The 16,374-nt window shown below is 41.0% G+C and overlaps 1 protein-coding gene and 1 long non-coding RNA gene across 2 annotated transcripts in view; one reads left to right on the top strand and one right to left on the bottom strand.

The window, feature by feature from the left end:
- Positions 1-10,273: 10,273 nt before the first annotated feature.
- LOC139155346 (uncharacterized) lies at positions 10,274-13,083 on the bottom strand. Its single transcript, XR_011557063.1, has 3 exons — positions 12,839-13,083; positions 11,827-11,948; positions 10,274-11,153 (listed from the first exon to the last, which is right to left on the bottom strand). It is a non-coding gene; the product is annotated as an uncharacterized lncRNA (long non-coding RNA).
- Positions 13,084-13,628: 545 nt separating this feature from the next.
- Positions 13,629-16,374, top strand: part of LOC139155347 (centrosome-associated protein 350-like) — a 118,415-nt gene continuing 115,669 nt past the window's right edge. The window contains exon 1 of the mRNA XM_070730482.1: positions 13,629-13,705. The gene's annotated coding sequence lies outside the window, so the exon portion shown is untranslated. The remainder of the gene's footprint in view (positions 13,706-16,374) is intronic.

Below are 16,374 nucleotides of genomic sequence, written 5' to 3'. Positions count from 1 at the left end.
ATAGTAATAGAGAGTTAGAAAGTGTAATGAGAGAATTTTATGCAAAATTGTATGAAAAAGAACATGTTATGCTACAAGATATAGAGGTTAAAGAAAGGTTGAATGAAGAAAGACAAATGTTAAATGCAAACATAGCAAGGGATGAAATAATTAAAGTGGTAAAAGGGTTAAAACCTGATAAAGCACCAGGCCCTGATGGATTTACAGGAGAATATTATAAAACGTATATAGAAATTTTGCTACCGCATTTGGAAAGATTGTATAATAATGTCCTCACAACATTAGATGTTCCACAAACATGGAAGAACTCCAAAATTGTAACAATTCCTAAACCAGATCGAGATTTAAAAGAACCCGGTTCCTACCACCCAATTAGTCTACTAAATCAAGATTATAAAATTTTGCTGAAAATTTTAGCAAACAGATTGGAAAATATACTACCAAGAATAATTGGAAAGCATCAGTATGGATTTATAAAAGGAAGAAGAATATATGAACCTATTAGAAATATAGTGAATGTGCTGCACCATGCTACTAGAACTAAAAGGAAAATGGGACTATTAAAGTTAGATGTTTATAAAGCTTTTGACAAAATAAATCATGACTATTTATTTCAATTATGTAATAGCCTGAATATGGGGAAACATTTTGTCAAGTAATAAAAGAAATATATAAGGAAAATATAGCCTATGTTAGAGTGAATGGAAATAGAACGGAGAAGATAGAAATAAATAATGGAACCAAGCAAGGATGCCCCCTATCCCTGATGCTTTTCGTGATGGCAATTGAAACATTAGCTAATAAAATTAGAAAAGACAAACAATGGAAGGGATATCAAATAGGGAATATGGAATTAAAATTAAATCTATTTGCAGATGATGCTATAATAATTACAGAGACACCAGTAGATATGATTAAGAGAATGATTATAATACTTCAGGAATTTAAAACCAATCAGGGTTAAAAATAAATATGGAAAAATCAGAAATTATTTGTTTAAATACCGGGCCTAAAGAACAAATTGAAATACGGAAGGTATCAGGTTTAAAACGGGGGAATAAGAAAATGAAATATTTAGGAGTTTGATTATTAAAGAACCCAGAAAATATAGTGGAATTTAATTATAATTTAATATGGAAAAAAATTCAGAAACAAATTAATAATTGGGGAAATAAAAATTTGAGAAGATTGGCTAGAGTAACAGCATTAAAAATGATGATTATCTCAAAAATGTTATACATTTTACAGGTAATGCATGGAACATTCCCAATAAGGAAATTAAAAGAATGGGATACTAAATTAAATGCTTGGATAGAAGGTAATAAAAGACCAAGAATTAAAAAAAAATGGCTGATAGCCACGGAAGGCGAGGGAGGTTGGGGAAATCCAAGTGTGGAGTATTACAGGGATGCATATCAAATAGATAGATTAATGGAATTACAATTATTAGAAGAGAAACCATGAGTAGAATTAGAGAAAGGAATTAATGACATTAAGAATCAAGAATTATTATTTAGGAAATGGAACAAGATCGAAATAAATAGATTAATAGATCCAACTAAAGCGATTATAGAAAGTTGGATGAAATGGCAAGGCAAATTAAAAATGACAAATTCTAAATTAGCGACGCTGCATGTGATAAATATAAAGAAAGAAAGTAACCTCACAAAGATAATATGGAAATTAAAGGAAAAAGGTATACAGAGAATTGAACAGTTATATGAAAAGGATGGAAGGATCAATAGAAATGAAATAGAGAGATGCCTTGGACAACAAAATTGGTTACAAGTTAACTCAATAAGTACGTATTTAAGTAAAAGGGAAAATAAAGAAATATTCCTCAAACAAGAAACAAATTTAGAGAAGATATTAAGGGAAAAGAGTAAGAATATAAAAGCCGGCTTTCCGGCAAAGCAGCGCGCTTTTCAAATGCGCTGCTTTCCTGCAACTCTTTCCTGGGCAGGGGGGGAGGAGGCCACTTCCCCCTCAGGAAAGAGGTGCAGGAAAGCAGCGTGTTTAAAAGGCACGCTGCTTTCCTGGAAAGCTGACTTTCCTGGCCGGCACAGGGCTTTCCCGCCACTCCCCCCCGAAAACACAACGGAGACAGGCAGGGCGAAGCGGCGTCATGAGGCTCAAGCAGGCAGCCTCCGCGCTTTTCTTGGAAGAGGAGGAGAGGGGGCGGATCGGGCGAGCGGGGGCAGCGCCAAGAGGCCAGGGGCACGCGGGGGTGGGAGGCACGATGGGGAGGCAGGGGAGGCCGCAGCTCCCTTTCCTTCTACTGTTGGCGCCTCTCCGTCCCCGCCCCCCCGGCAGGCTGGCAGGGGGATGGGGAGCGTGCACCCGTGGAAAAGGGTGGGCGGGGGTATTTTGGGGCGTGCGCATGCTCACGCGCGCTGCTTACGGGGAACGGTGCCTTCTTCCCCACTTTCCTCCCTCACTTCCTTTTGCTTTCAGAGTGAGAGGGAAAACCAAATAAAAACAGGAAGGAGGCAAGGACAGAAAATGGTGCATGGCTGCAAAGCAGGAGAAGGGCTGAAAAGTTGGGACTGAAAAATTGAGGGGACCCAAGCAGGGGCGGGTTCTAAGTGAGACCATAGCTGCCCCTGCCAAGTGGTAAGAGGATTTTCTATGACATTCAGCATCCCCCCTTCATCCCCTTATTGGGTGAAATGGACTCGTCAAACAGTTGGTTCTTCCTCTAACGTATGGGGTAAGTTGAGACTAGAGTTCAGAAGGTGTGGAGGGAGAATGGTTTTGTTGGTATGATACGCTGCACGGTTTGTGATTACTATCATTTTGTTGGCTTTTATATTTTATTCTTAAGCACTGACCCGCCCAGGAATGTTGGGCATAAGATGGGTGTCCACATTAGTCTCCTAAATAAAAAGAAGGGATTACTATGGTGTGATCTGCTGCCCAAGAACAAAATGAAGCCGATCCCAATGAATGAGGAATTTGCATTCAGCTGACTAGGAAGGGAACGGGGAATAAATCTCTTTGATTGAAACAGTTTGAGTGTAACAGAAGATGGAGGCAGTTGGGAACTTCTAGGACCTCACATCATTCAGGCAATCCAACCCTGATGTGACCTGAGTTAGATCCTCCAGAGAGATTTCCCCTCAACAATGTGGCTGTTGGGAGGGACTATGCAGATTCCCTCCTACTTGGCATGATCACCTCAGTTGTGGGCTTTTCCCTTGGGAGCAAAGAAAAAAGAAGTTGGAGGACAACACACAGTAAGGACTAAAGTCTCACTTTCTGGCATTGCCATTTTGCCAGCTATGAACAAGCTGGAAGAACAGAAATTATCAGGCCAAAGCAAAGGAATGATTACCCAGAGGGAGAGACCTTTTTGTGGTGTTCTTAGAAAAGACTAGTATGGAGGCATTTTTAAAAATAATAAATGATAAACTATTAAAACCTGTTTGAATATTTTTCACTTTCAACTCCTTGTCATCTTCCTGGCTCAGGAAACAGATCTCCACTCCACATTCTCAAATTCATCTCTGCATCACTAGGAATAGGATGGGCAGGAACTGCTACAAAACCCTCCAGTCCAGCACCTGAATTTCCAGGGTTTTTTCCTGAGTTTAGTCATTGATGTCAATGATGGTAGAGGTGGCTGCTATGTTCCCAGGACCCCTTCTGCTAGCACAACTCTCTGAAGTGGTGATGTTAAAGACCAAAATATTTGATTCCTTACCTCTGGTTGTTGGTCTTGATGCTTGTCTAGAATTTCCCACAAAGCCCAAACAGAATGATTGGAATGGGGGGGAAGTTCCCACCTCTGACAGAGTGCACTATTTTATGGTGCTGAAAAGTTGCCCCAAGAAATCTCTTTGGATTTGCGCAGAGGAAAGTTCTTTCTTAAGATCAGGTATGGGGTTACGGAGGCTCGCAGCTGGCAACTGACTGCGCGTTAGTCACAAAATAAATAAATAAATAAAATAAAATAAATAAATCCAATTGAGAGAAAAAACCTCGGACAAGAAACTTGAAAACAACTTTTTCTCTTTGGCGAGACAACCTAGATTCAATTCAGGATGACCCTTTTATTGAAAGCAGACACAGAAATGCAGGCTTCTACGATGCTACATTTCACATGGGTCTGTTACACCAATTCAAATTCATAACGTATTAAGCGTACAAAATATAACCAATAAAAATCACACAACCTGGGCTACATTTCAAAGTGCTGATTCATGAGAAAAAGAAAGCGAGAGCGAGAGAAAGGTCCCATCAGCCCACCTCGTGATATATAACGTTTGCACTTTTCTTAGGCTAGCAGCAAAGAAGGCAAGACAAGAGTGCTGGGAAGGAAAATGTTGCTAGAGAAACTGGGTCATCATACGTGTCATGCTCAAGGTCTATGCTTTTCGCACGCACATTCCAAGACACTAGTTCCCGCGTTCCCACAATCAGGAATTCCTTTGACCTGCTTGAGCTCTTTTCCCCATGCAGGAAAGTAGGAAAATTTCAATTGTGGGATGAAATCCTGTCACCTTTTAAATGGATCCTACTGATCTTTTTAGAAAAACCTTCCAGATGAAATGTTGTTTTGAGGGGTGGGATCAGATGGGATGCAGTTGTCCTTCTTCCTACATAAGGTAACTGGCATCCTGCCAAACACATTCCTTGCTATAGTTAAAGTTAATTTGACTTTCCTTTGAAAAAAAGGGGAAATTTTTCCAGATTTATCCTGATCTGAAAATGCCCAGCATAATCGCCAGCACATTTTTGGGGGCCCGCCCATCTGCTCTGTGCACAGGATTAATTGCCATTATTTTGGGGTAGGACTAACTTTTCTTCCAGGGTCTCTGGTGGAGAAGGGATGTCCCAACTGCGTGAGATCTAGCCCCACCTGGCTGGCTCTTTAAGACCAAGAAAGCGGCCCTCTTGCAGGTCTAAATTGGGGTCCCCAACGAGATGAATTCTGTTTTAGCTCAGGGGTTGGAGAGAATCCGCCCAATGGAACAAGGCAGAAATGGACCTTTTGGGGGCCTTTTGGTAAGAATCTGCCTTCAAACTACTGAGTGCCACAAGATCCATCCAGGATGTGCCTTTGACTAGATTGACACAGCCACCTCACCTTCCAGCTGATAGGCCATCAGAAGTCGGGGCAGAGCCGAACTCAAACTTGGTATCTCTGAATCCCATTCACTTTCACGAGGGATCCCTCAACCTCTCACTCCTGGTTTCCACCAGAGAGCTCCTAGCAGCATTGCCAGCAGTGTCTTTCCTACAGAGAAATCATCCAGGCCACTGATTGTCCATGGGGAAGACCGGGGCACCCCCATACTTGCTTGGCATGCTGGGAAGATATCTTAAAGACAAGATTCCATTCTGAGCACCCAATTTTTCCCAAAATCACTGGATCAAGTGGAAAAGAAGCCTTAAAGGAGGGCTCTTTAAACTTAGCAACTTTAAGATTGGAGTCCCCCTGGACGTTGCGCACAGGAATTGTCATGACTTTCAGCCGGTCCTGGGGCTGCTATTGATGCGCAGTGGCAACCCATCCCTGAGTACAGGGTCTCCAACCTTGGCAACTTTTAAGACTTGTGGACTTAAACTCCTAGAACTCCTCAGTCAATTTCAACTCTGGGAGTTGAAGTCCGCAAGTCTTAAAGTTGCCAAGGTTGGAAACTTCTGGTCTAGTATAGCTGTTGGAGGTTAGGCTAACTCTAATGTTCCCCTCCCCTTCTCTGTCTTTGTCTGTCTATTTCTTTCTCTCTCTCACACACACACACACACACACACAAAATCACAAATTGTACAGTAGAATTTTAATAACTAATAAATCTAACTGCCGAGCATAGTTATGTCCTTCTTCCACATCTGCAGGAATCCCAAAGTTTCTCTTCCTAGCTAGTACTTCAGTGGGAAGGAGATAGATGCAGTGATGGGCTACCAAATTTTTTACTACCACACTGTGGTCGTGGCTTATGCATTTTGTTTCAACATCTTTCAGTGCAAATTGGGTATTCTGGGGGTGGAGTTCCATTTTTGCTACCCCACTGCCTCCCACCCCCCGTCCGGGCAGTAGCCCACCCCTGATTATCTACTACATAAAGTGTATGTACACACACGCACACACAGCTCTTCTAAAATTATACCCATTCAACCTCATTTATTGCGACAGGAAAAACATACCCAGAGCCCAGAAGGGAAAAAAGAAAAGAAAAAAAATCAAAATTTTGCTACCGGTACTGAATACCTGACCATACCCGTAGGAGCCCATCACTGGAAATAGGTGAACATTGTTACAGGTAATCCTCAACTTGTTACAGTTTGTTTAGTGATCCTATGGAAAGCTAGCACACAACCCTGTCTTAGAAGAATGAAATATTTGGAGAAATATTTAAAAGGTAGAATATTATATTTCCCTAAAGGAGAAACATGCTCTTGGAAAACAGCCTCCACCTTTCTTAATAGCCCCAGCAGGACTGGACCAGCCTATCTACAAGACAAAAGATCTTCAGCCTCAGTGATGCGACTAGCCCTCACGAAAGATCTAAACAAGGGCAAAATCATTCAGCCACAATAGGACAAGCCCCTTCATTTCATTAGCAAGCTTCAACCATGCCTGAGACTCAGATAACTTACAAAGTTAACTATGACTGCTGCATAACCTGGGAGTCTGACAAGCCAACAGAATACATTTCTTGCACAGAAACAGGAAGCTTAAGGGCAAGGCCCAAGAGAGGGTATAAATACCTCCATCTCTCTCCTCCATATGTTGCCCAGGACCTCAAACCCATGTGGTCCTGTCCACCAATAAACCATCTTTACAATCAGCCTTAAAAAAGGCATTACTGTACATAATTTATCGTACGTTTGCTTATTTTGACTATACATGTCTTGAAGTACAGAACAACACAAACCGAGAGAACATAACCCTAATCCTCGCCCAAGTCAGTTCTTTCTTAGTATGTGTTTGCGGCCTGTAACAACAGCGGTTAAGTTCTCTCTTAATATTTAAACAATATAGTGACAGTCTATCTATCTTTCATGCTTGTTCAGAAAAAGAGCGATTTCCCTCAAGCGAGCGGTCATGTATATCGCCTCGCCTAAATTTCCTCCTGATTTGTTGAGAGGTTCAAAACAAAACCAGGGGCAAATTTATTTTTTTTTAGTTGTAACTGAATTTGAATTATTTGGATTTTGTTATACTGTATATTGTCTTTTTTATATGTTGTAAACTGCTCCGAGTCCTCAGAGAGGGGCGGCATATAAATCCAATAAACTTAAACTTAAATTGCTATTACCGTCCGCTGCTACTGGTGTGCTGCGTATGCAGCTTTGGTTGTCTTGTGTATGTGTTATGTGTGCATGTCCCCAGCATGTTTTTGCTTCTGTACATGCACAGAAAGCAAAATGCGGTGAATTATTGTGAGGAGACACTCTGAGTCTCCGGAGAGACGGCATACAAATCTAAATAATAATAATAATAATGATGATGATGATGATGATGATGTCTGAGGGAGGGAAAAACACCTTTCCCTCTGGAGGCCGGAAATGGCCTGTTTCACAACTTCTGGTGGGCCCAATAAGCTCTTGTTTCACTCCCCAGGCTCCAAAGGCTTCCCTGGAACCGGGGAAGGGTAAAAATGCCTCCCCATCCCCCAGGAGGCTCTCTGGAAGCCAAAAACACCCTCCCAAAGCCTCTATGTGAGCCAAAAATCAGCTGGCCAGCATACACCTGCATGTTGGAGCTCACATGCCAGCAAATATGGCTCCGCATGCCACTTGTGACACCCATGTCAGAGGTTCGCCATCACTGCCTTAGACTGTCTACAGTCGACCTCACCGCATTCCTTAGAGGTCTATAAGGGGACGTGCATAAGCACACCATCGTGCCTACCATCCTTGTCTTACTGTCCTATTGTCCAAATTTACCTGTACTTACTTTGCTTTTGTTTATATTTATACCAATACCTGCTATCTTGTATGTTTAGACAAATAAATAAATAAACATCTGGAAGACAGCAGTTCGGGAAATGCTGGGCTTGATCGTGATTGTGAATCTTGGGGATCTCTTTTGCACTAAACTGATGCACAATTGCGATGTGCACACACCTGTTCCACTGTCCTTTCACAGAATAATAATAATAATAATAATAATAATAATAATAATAATAATAATTTATTTATTTATAATGCCCTTTTAACAAGGGGAATGACAGCAAGCCATATACAACTAACAAGGACAGGCAGTAGGCAATACACACACTTAGCTGAAACACAACTAATAAAACCACAAAACTTATTAAAAACATTCCCAACCGTTCCAATTTCTTCCCCTCTTGCTGATCCCCAGAACAAGGCTGTTTCAATCTGTTGAATCAAAGAGGAATGTCTTTAGTGCCATGGTGAGTGAGGCTACTCAGGGGCTTCTCAGCTCAGGATATTTTATCTCCCAGTATTACTGGCAGGAAAACATTTCTCTACCCCTCCCCCAAGACTAGATCTACCATATTTGGACTGTAAAAAGTTTAATAATTTAATTTAATTTAATTTAATTTAATTTAATTTATAAGCCGCCCAACTCCTTCGGGACTCTGGGAAGTGTACAGCAATTTAAAACAATATAATAACAATTTAAAACCCCAAGAAAATAAATCATTCATCCTTTTAGCCGGAGCTAGATGGTATAACTCATCGGCCACAGGCCTGCAGGCAAAGCCAAGTTTTCACAGCCTTCAGGAAAGCCAGGAAGGTGGGAACAGTGCGGATCACAGGGGTCAATTGATTCCATAGAGTGGTCACTAGATGGCAGCAAAGAGACCTTTTAGTATCTTGCTATTTTGTGGGTCTATCAAAAAAAAAGTTTATTGAATGATCAGAACATTAAGGAAAAGTGGTTGAAGTCTTGATAATAATAATAATAATAATTTATTAGATTTGTATGCCGCCCCTCTCCGAAGACTCAGGGCAGCTCACAACAATAATAAAAAAAACAATATTATAGCGAAACTTTAGTATTTTTATTTAATATTTAGGTAAGGATTATTTTGCCTTTACGTCTGCAACAAAACAAGCAGCAAAGAGAACTGAGCCATATCTGACTGCAGAAATCTAGATTGACTACTAGATGATAGCAGAGAAATGTGAAAAGATTACTGTATTTTGTCCTGCCATGTGGATGATTACAGACCAGCTTACCTAATCTTAAACAAAGTAAGGGTGGGAATGATTTTGCTCCCTGTAAAAAAGACTGCTCTTTGCTGATTTAAGAGATTTTGGTAATTAGATTGAGAACTATTGTGATTTTAAAACTGGTTCATGGAATTTGGACAGTGACAGTAGTGGATGTGAAGAAGTCAGAAGTGTCCATACACATAGTGAAGATAGAACAAGCAACTGCCCTGAAGATCACAAATCTCTCTCTTGCTGTGCCTTCAACAAATTTGACTGCATGGATATATTAGCTGCAAAAAACCAGATCACCACAAGGCATCACAAGAGTTACAGAAAACCCAAGCTTTTTGTACTACCAAATAGCCGTCTCGATATTTGCAGCCTAAATATGATTCTTGAAACACAGGATGTCCTTATGAGGCAAAATGGAAGAGCAGAGCAAAAGGAAGGAAGAAGCCAGCCAACCAGCCAGAATAGACTGTCCAATTACAAAAGACATTTTGATGCTGTGTGGTTCAAAAGCTCCAGAATCTGTCAGACAAGTCCTAGCCCTTATCTTCTCAAACTTGGAAAGCTGCTTCACAATGGATGGAAAAGGGGATTAGCCGGCTTGTTTCATTTCCCCCAGTTTTTAAATGCATCCCATGCCATCTCGTCCCATCGGATTACCATCTGACAGGTTTTATCTGTGGAAGCCCTGTTGTAGCGATCATCTATCTATGTATCTACACTATGTTGTCATTATAGGTAGTACTTTCCACATGTAAATGTCATCTGAATCTCTTCAATTGTATCCAAGATTCGTCAGGTTTTATTACACAGTGATCCTCCATACAACTTTAGGACAGGAAATGGCAAGATTCATTTAAGAAATGCTATTAGCTAACATTTAAAACATGTCTGGGCATTTCTTAAAATAGTAATATATTAAGTTAAGAATGTTTTTCTGGTACAAAGTACCCAGGGCATTAATAGTGGTTAAGGCACCAGGCTAGAACTCAGGAGCCTGTGAATTTTAGTCTTGCCTTAAACATGGAAGCGATGGATAAGAGGCTGTTTTTAAGTTCCAAAAAAGGAGGTTTTACATAAAATTAGAATAAATAACGAAGCCAACCATCTTTATTTTGGCTGAAGAACTAACAGATTAACAAATTCAACAGATTTGACATACAATAAACAATTGGGACTCAAAAGTCCTTTAGTGATCTGTCTCAAATCACAGAGAAAAGAAGTGAAACCATCTGCTCTCTTTTATTTTAAGGTTATTTAGATACCTATAAAAAACAGAAATTCTTGTATGATTACTGTATTTTTGGAGTATAATATGCATCTTTTTCCACCCCAATGTACCTTTTTCTGAAGCTTTTTTTCCAGCCCTAACAAGGTGCTAATGATCTTCCCAGGTCTTACCTTGCTGGCTTTTTCATTGTTACTTTCTCCGAATAATATTTTTTCCAGCCCTAAGTCTTTGCAGGCTTTTTTTCATTGCTCTACTTGCTCCAAATAAGTTTCTTTCCAGCACTAACAAGGCACTAGTAATGTTCTGAGCTCTGACCAGCTTGCAGGTTCTTTCATTGTTACTCTTTCCGAATAAGGTTTTTTTAAGCCCTAACCAGGGGATAAAATAATGTGTAAAACCGACCAGATTAAGGACGCTAGCCAGATGAATACCTGATAGGCAGATTTCCCCTCCTTATTTTCCTCTCCAAAAACTAAGGTACATGTTATGCTCCGAAAAATACAGTAATTCACGTAGAGAGTTATTCATACATTGTGCCTGTTACATAACATAGCAAGAGTAATGATAGTACATCACAATATAATTTCAGTTTTCCACTGTTCTTCATAAAAAGTTTAAGATGTGCATTATATGGTAATTAGGACTCAGAATTAACATAATTACCAGCACATATTTCAAAAACATTTATGACAATTTTGTGCCTCTTATGTTTGAATTTCCTCTTTGATGATTTCTTACTGAATCTGTGATGATTGTCCAGCTCCAGAATCTCCAACTACTTTCAGCAATTTTTGCCAATGTTTTTATTAAGACATAAAAAAGGAGAAAAGGTACAGAGATGTTATCCAGCTGCACAAAATATATAATAAAGAGGAAGAAATCAAAATGGTCCCATTTTATAAATCAAACAAGATCTATTGATCTAAAGAAAATAATTTTAATAAAAATAAGTCACCCTGAATAAGAAGTGCAAGATTAGAAACCGTACTGTTATATAAAAACCAAAGAATTAGTGGGGATAATCACAATTGCTCACTTTAGAAAAGTATAACTAATACCAAAGTTATCTTATGCACCATTATTTAAAAGGTTCACTGATATCTTTATTCCTCAACCCTCAGAAAGTTTAAAATAAATCAGTAATTGCTTTCACTTTTAACCATTTGCAATTCTGAAAAATGGGTATCTATCTATCTATCTATCTATCTATCTATCTATCTATCTATCTATCTATCTATCTATCTATGACATTGGGGGATCATGGGAATCCAGAGCAGTTTTCAAACCAGTGTAGGGTCACTAGGCTTATGAGCAAGTGCCTACAGTTTCACTAGATTCAAGACTGATGTTCTGTTAACCTGCTTTCTGTTCTCACAGCAGCCAACTTAATTTAATATTGAAGAAACCAAGCTGTCAGATGATACAGCTGTCGGCCTTTAGTCACCAACCTTTTACAACAACAGAAAATATTTATAGGACTCTCCTCTTCTAATCTGTATCTTCCAGAGTTTGGCAGGTCTTTGCACTGGGCTATGAATAAATGAAGTTCTGTGTCTGGAAAGCCTTCACGCTGGTAATGCAAAAAAAAAAAAGTTGTTATGTAGAACAACTCCAGTGGATATTATATGGCTATGAAATACACAATTTTTAAATAGGGGTAAGCAAAAATGGGAAAGGTCAGACAGGGTTTCTCCTGGCGAGTTGGAAGCCATTAAAAAAGTAGAAAAGTGAGGTTCTTGCACCCTATTTCTCATCCAATTTCCCCCAGGTTTCCACAGGAGATTGGGAAATTAGGGTGGATTTGTAATCTGCATTTTATCTATCTTGAAACCCTGGTAGAAATGACAGGGGAACACAACTTTAAGCCTCAGGATTCCAGGCAGACTCTAGTAGCCTTGGAGGAAATATTCAGATGTCTTCCAAATGATGCTGCCAAATTATACTTTTTCATATGAGACAAGAGGAAAATTCTGAAATCAAAGAGCAAAGCCATCTTCTCTGGACCCTTGTGATTTACATGGATACATCCATTCAGTTTTATTGTCTTCTTTTTCCATCCCTTATGTGTGTGTGTGTGTGTGTGTGTGTGTGTGTGTGTGTATACACTCTTGAACCATTTCCAAAAACAGGTCAGGGTTTGGGGGGGGGGGTTCCTCTCACTTCTTCTTTGTATGCTTTTTAACATATGGTTTAAATCAAGGGTCACTTCTCTCTTTTTTCTTTCTCTCTTTCGTCTCATTCTCTGTCTCCATCATTTCCCCTTTTTTTCTCCCCCTTTTTGCTCTCATTGGTCTCTCTCTTTCCCTTTCATTTCTGTTCTCCTTTACCCCCTCCCTCGTTCTTTCCCTCCATCAGTTTCTCATTTTTCTGTTTCTCCCTTTTTCTCACATTCCCTCCCTCACTTCTCCCCCCTCTCTTTCCCTCTGTCTCTGTCTCTCTGGGTACAAGCAGGCAGCCTACCCAAATTCTTCTGAGCTTATCCTCCGGTTTTATGCAGAACTGCACCACTTCCGGGATGGCAGCTGGCCAAGCAGGATCGCCTCCCTTCCTGCGCTCTGCGCTGCGAAGTCTCTCTGGCCGGGCTCCGCTGCCTAAGATGCCGAGGGGACTTGGAGCCGCACCGCAGGTCTCCCCTGCCGGCTGGATGTGCCCAGGGGAATCCTCCTTGTAAGCTGCTCCCAGAGGCTCCGCTCCGCACCCAGGCAGCGAAGTGTCCCATTTCAGGCACTGCCTCAGCGCCCCGCATCTGATTGGTTCCAGGACTCCCTCTGACTCCTCCCATTCAAAAGCAAAAAGGGGCGCGGAAATGCCTCCAGCTGGTTGAATTTTACCCAACAGAAAACCAGAAGCAACTCCGGAGCAACTCCGGTGATGCAGGCGCTGCTGAAGAAAATTCCTCGTGCTCTCTGTGTTCGAGGAAGGTGGGGGCGAGGGGCGCGCGTTAGTGCGACCAACTGTCAAAACGGTTGAGTCGGTGCTCTTGGAAGAGGTCGCCTTGGTTGTATGATACAGTTGTCAGAAAGGACGAACTCTTTATCGGCAAACTCCTCCATTTGCAAAGCCCCAGTCTAATTTTCTCCCCTGGGTTTGCTTTTCTTCGGCTGCCGAAAAACACCACCTGTCAGCTCTTTGGCCAGCATTTTTTCTAAAATGTAGAGTCCAACGCCTTGCGGGTGTTGAGCTCCGTTGGCTTCCTTGCCAGTCGGACAGCCTCGCCACCTGCACAGAGAAGCAAAAAGTGAAAAAGCGGCAGTTGCGTCGTGCCTGTTGCTTGTCTGATGGTGCTGCCTACACTGGAGCTCTCACCTCGCCCTCTCCACATTTCCCGTAAGCTGACTTAACCTTCTTTGGGAATTCGGGGCGGAGCCTCTCCCACCCCCAGTGGGGGGGAATTAGGTTGGGAAGCGGGGAGAGAATTGGAAGACTGAGAATGGAAGGAAGGAAGGGAGGAGGGAGAAAGGGAGGGAGGGAAGGTGTTCTGTCGGGCTCTCTGGTAGACTCCTCCCAAAAATTCACAGGTACAAATTTCAGACACGCGTTTGAAGATTCAAAACAATGTTCTTTATAATGAAAATTCACTTAACCTAAGCCCTCTTTTGGTATAGCAAAGAGCACTGGTCTCCAAACAAACTGGTAATTTGTACAAGTCCTTTATCAGTTCTGTGATACTTAGCTTGCAGCTGTGAGGCAATTCACAGTCCTTCTTCTTTCACAAAGTGAAACACACTTTGCTCTGGTTTAGTTTCAAAGCGGGAAAAAGCAGCACACAAAAGGTCAAAGTCAGTAAAGTAGTCACGAAACACAACGATCAGATGATCCTCCACAATGGCCAAACCCACAGGCTGCTATTTATAGCAGCCTCACTAATTACCACAGCCCCACCCAACCACAGGTGGCCTCATTTTCTTTGATAATAATCTCTCAGTTGTTGTTGCCTATGCATCGCTCTGCATGCCTGGCTGTATCATTAACTCTCGTTCTGAATCCAAGGAGGAGCTAGATAATTGATCTCCTTCTGAGCTGTCTGCCACACTCTCCTCCTCCCTGTCACTCATGTCTTCTTCGTCAGAAGAGCCTTCAGCATCAGATTCCACTGGGAGCAAAACAGGCCTGCTGCATGTGGATGTCTCCCCCACATCCACAGTCTTTGGGGCAGGAGCTGGGCCAGAGCTAACCACAACACTAAACAGATGATTTTAATCTCTTTTCACCAAGGTGGCAGGCATATGAATTAAAGAAAAAAAAAATACAAATAAACAACAAAGCTCTCCTTTAAAGCTAACAGTCCTAATTTGCAAAGAAATTTTTCTTTGTTATATTAACTGCAATATTGTTTTCAAAGGAGAGGACTTTGGAATGTTTTATGTAGCCTAGAAGAAATGTTTGGAAATAAAAGAGGCATAACAGATTAACAGAGTTGGAAGGGACCTTGCAGGTCATCTAGTCCAACCCCCTGCCTTAGCAGTAAGACTCTATATCTGCCTCTAACTAGGATCAAACTCATAACCTCCTGATTGTGAGGCAAGAGCGCCACCTCTAGGCCACAGCATCTGGGTTATTACTATGGATGATTATAGTTATTATAGGTTAGTATGGTGGATCCTACTGCTCAGAAGTTTCTTCACAGTTTTATAGTAGTTAAATAAACAAACAAACACAATAGAATAAAAATGTAATGAACATTTTAGAACAAATTTTATTGTAAAATTTAGCATGAATATTTTATCATCCTTAAAAATCATAGTTATATGAAGAATGGAGGAATTAATGTTATTACAGCCGCCATCATCATCAGTCTACGGAGAGGGGCGGCATAAAAATCTAATAAATAATAATAATCTTCCTAGCGTTAATCATGCAGGTGCAGATTACAAATAAATTAAACAGAGAAACAAAGAGATCATGTATGAATTCCTTGGAAAGAAACAAGGTGATTATCAAAAAGCATGGGTTTGTTAAGAAGACAGCTACTGGGCTAATCTTCCAGGTACACAAGATAGGAAAAATGGCAATATAAGCTAACTATATTGGAAAAATGCATCAAGAGATCTCTCACAAACTCTTTAATGCCTGAAAAATCATGGAAGATCTTTTCTGATTTTCTCTTTCAGTTAGGCAGCTGTGGACTCCCCCACCTTATCTGTTGTGCATCTCCTCCCATGTACCCCAAAATCACATTATTTGTATCCTATATTTATTATTTTTTACAAATATCTCAAGGCAGTGAAGATATGTGAAGTGTGCAGCGGCTGCCAAAAAAGCCAACACAATTCTAGGCTGCATTAATAGAGGAATAGAATCAAGATCATGTGAAGTGTTAATACAACTTTATAAGGCCTTGGTAAGGCCATATCTGGAATGCCTCATTCAGTTTTGGTCGCCACGATGCAAAAAGGATTTTGAGATTTTACAAAAAATACAGAGAAGAGCGACAAAGATGATTAGGGGACTGAAGGCTAAAATATATGAAGAATAGTTGCAGGACCTGGGCATGGCTAGTTTAATGAAAAGAAGGACCAGAGGGGACATGATAGAAGTGTTCAAATATCTCAGGGGTTGCCACAAAGAAGAAGGAGTCAACCTATTCTCCAAAGCACCTGAGGGTAGAACAAGAAGCAATGTGTGGAAACTAAACAAGGAGAGAAGTAACTTAGAACCAAGGAGAAATTTCCTGACAGTCAGAAGAGTTAATCAGTGGAATAGCTTTCCTCCAGAAGTTGTGACTGCCCCAACACTGGGCGTTTTTAAGCAGATGTTGGATAACCATCTGTCTGAAGTAGTGTAGGATTTCCTGCCTAAGCAGGGGGTTGGACTAGAAGACCTCCAAAGTCCCTTCCAACTCTGTTGTTGTTATTATATCCAATACACTTCCTCCTCCTATTTTCTCCACAACAACTGTGTGAGGTGGATTGGGCTTAGACAGGATGATCGGCCCTAAGTCACCCTGACAGATTTGATAGCTAAGGCAGGGCTCACATCTCATGCTTTCTGGCATG

This window comes from Erythrolamprus reginae, unplaced genomic scaffold, assembly GCF_031021105.1.
Source record: "Erythrolamprus reginae isolate rEryReg1 unplaced genomic scaffold, rEryReg1.hap1 H_12, whole genome shotgun sequence".
NCBI classification, from domain to species: domain Eukaryota; kingdom Metazoa; phylum Chordata; class Lepidosauria; order Squamata; family Dipsadidae; genus Erythrolamprus; species Erythrolamprus reginae.
Note: the sequence above shows the minus strand (reverse complement) of the source record. Positions and strands in the feature narration are given on the sequence as shown.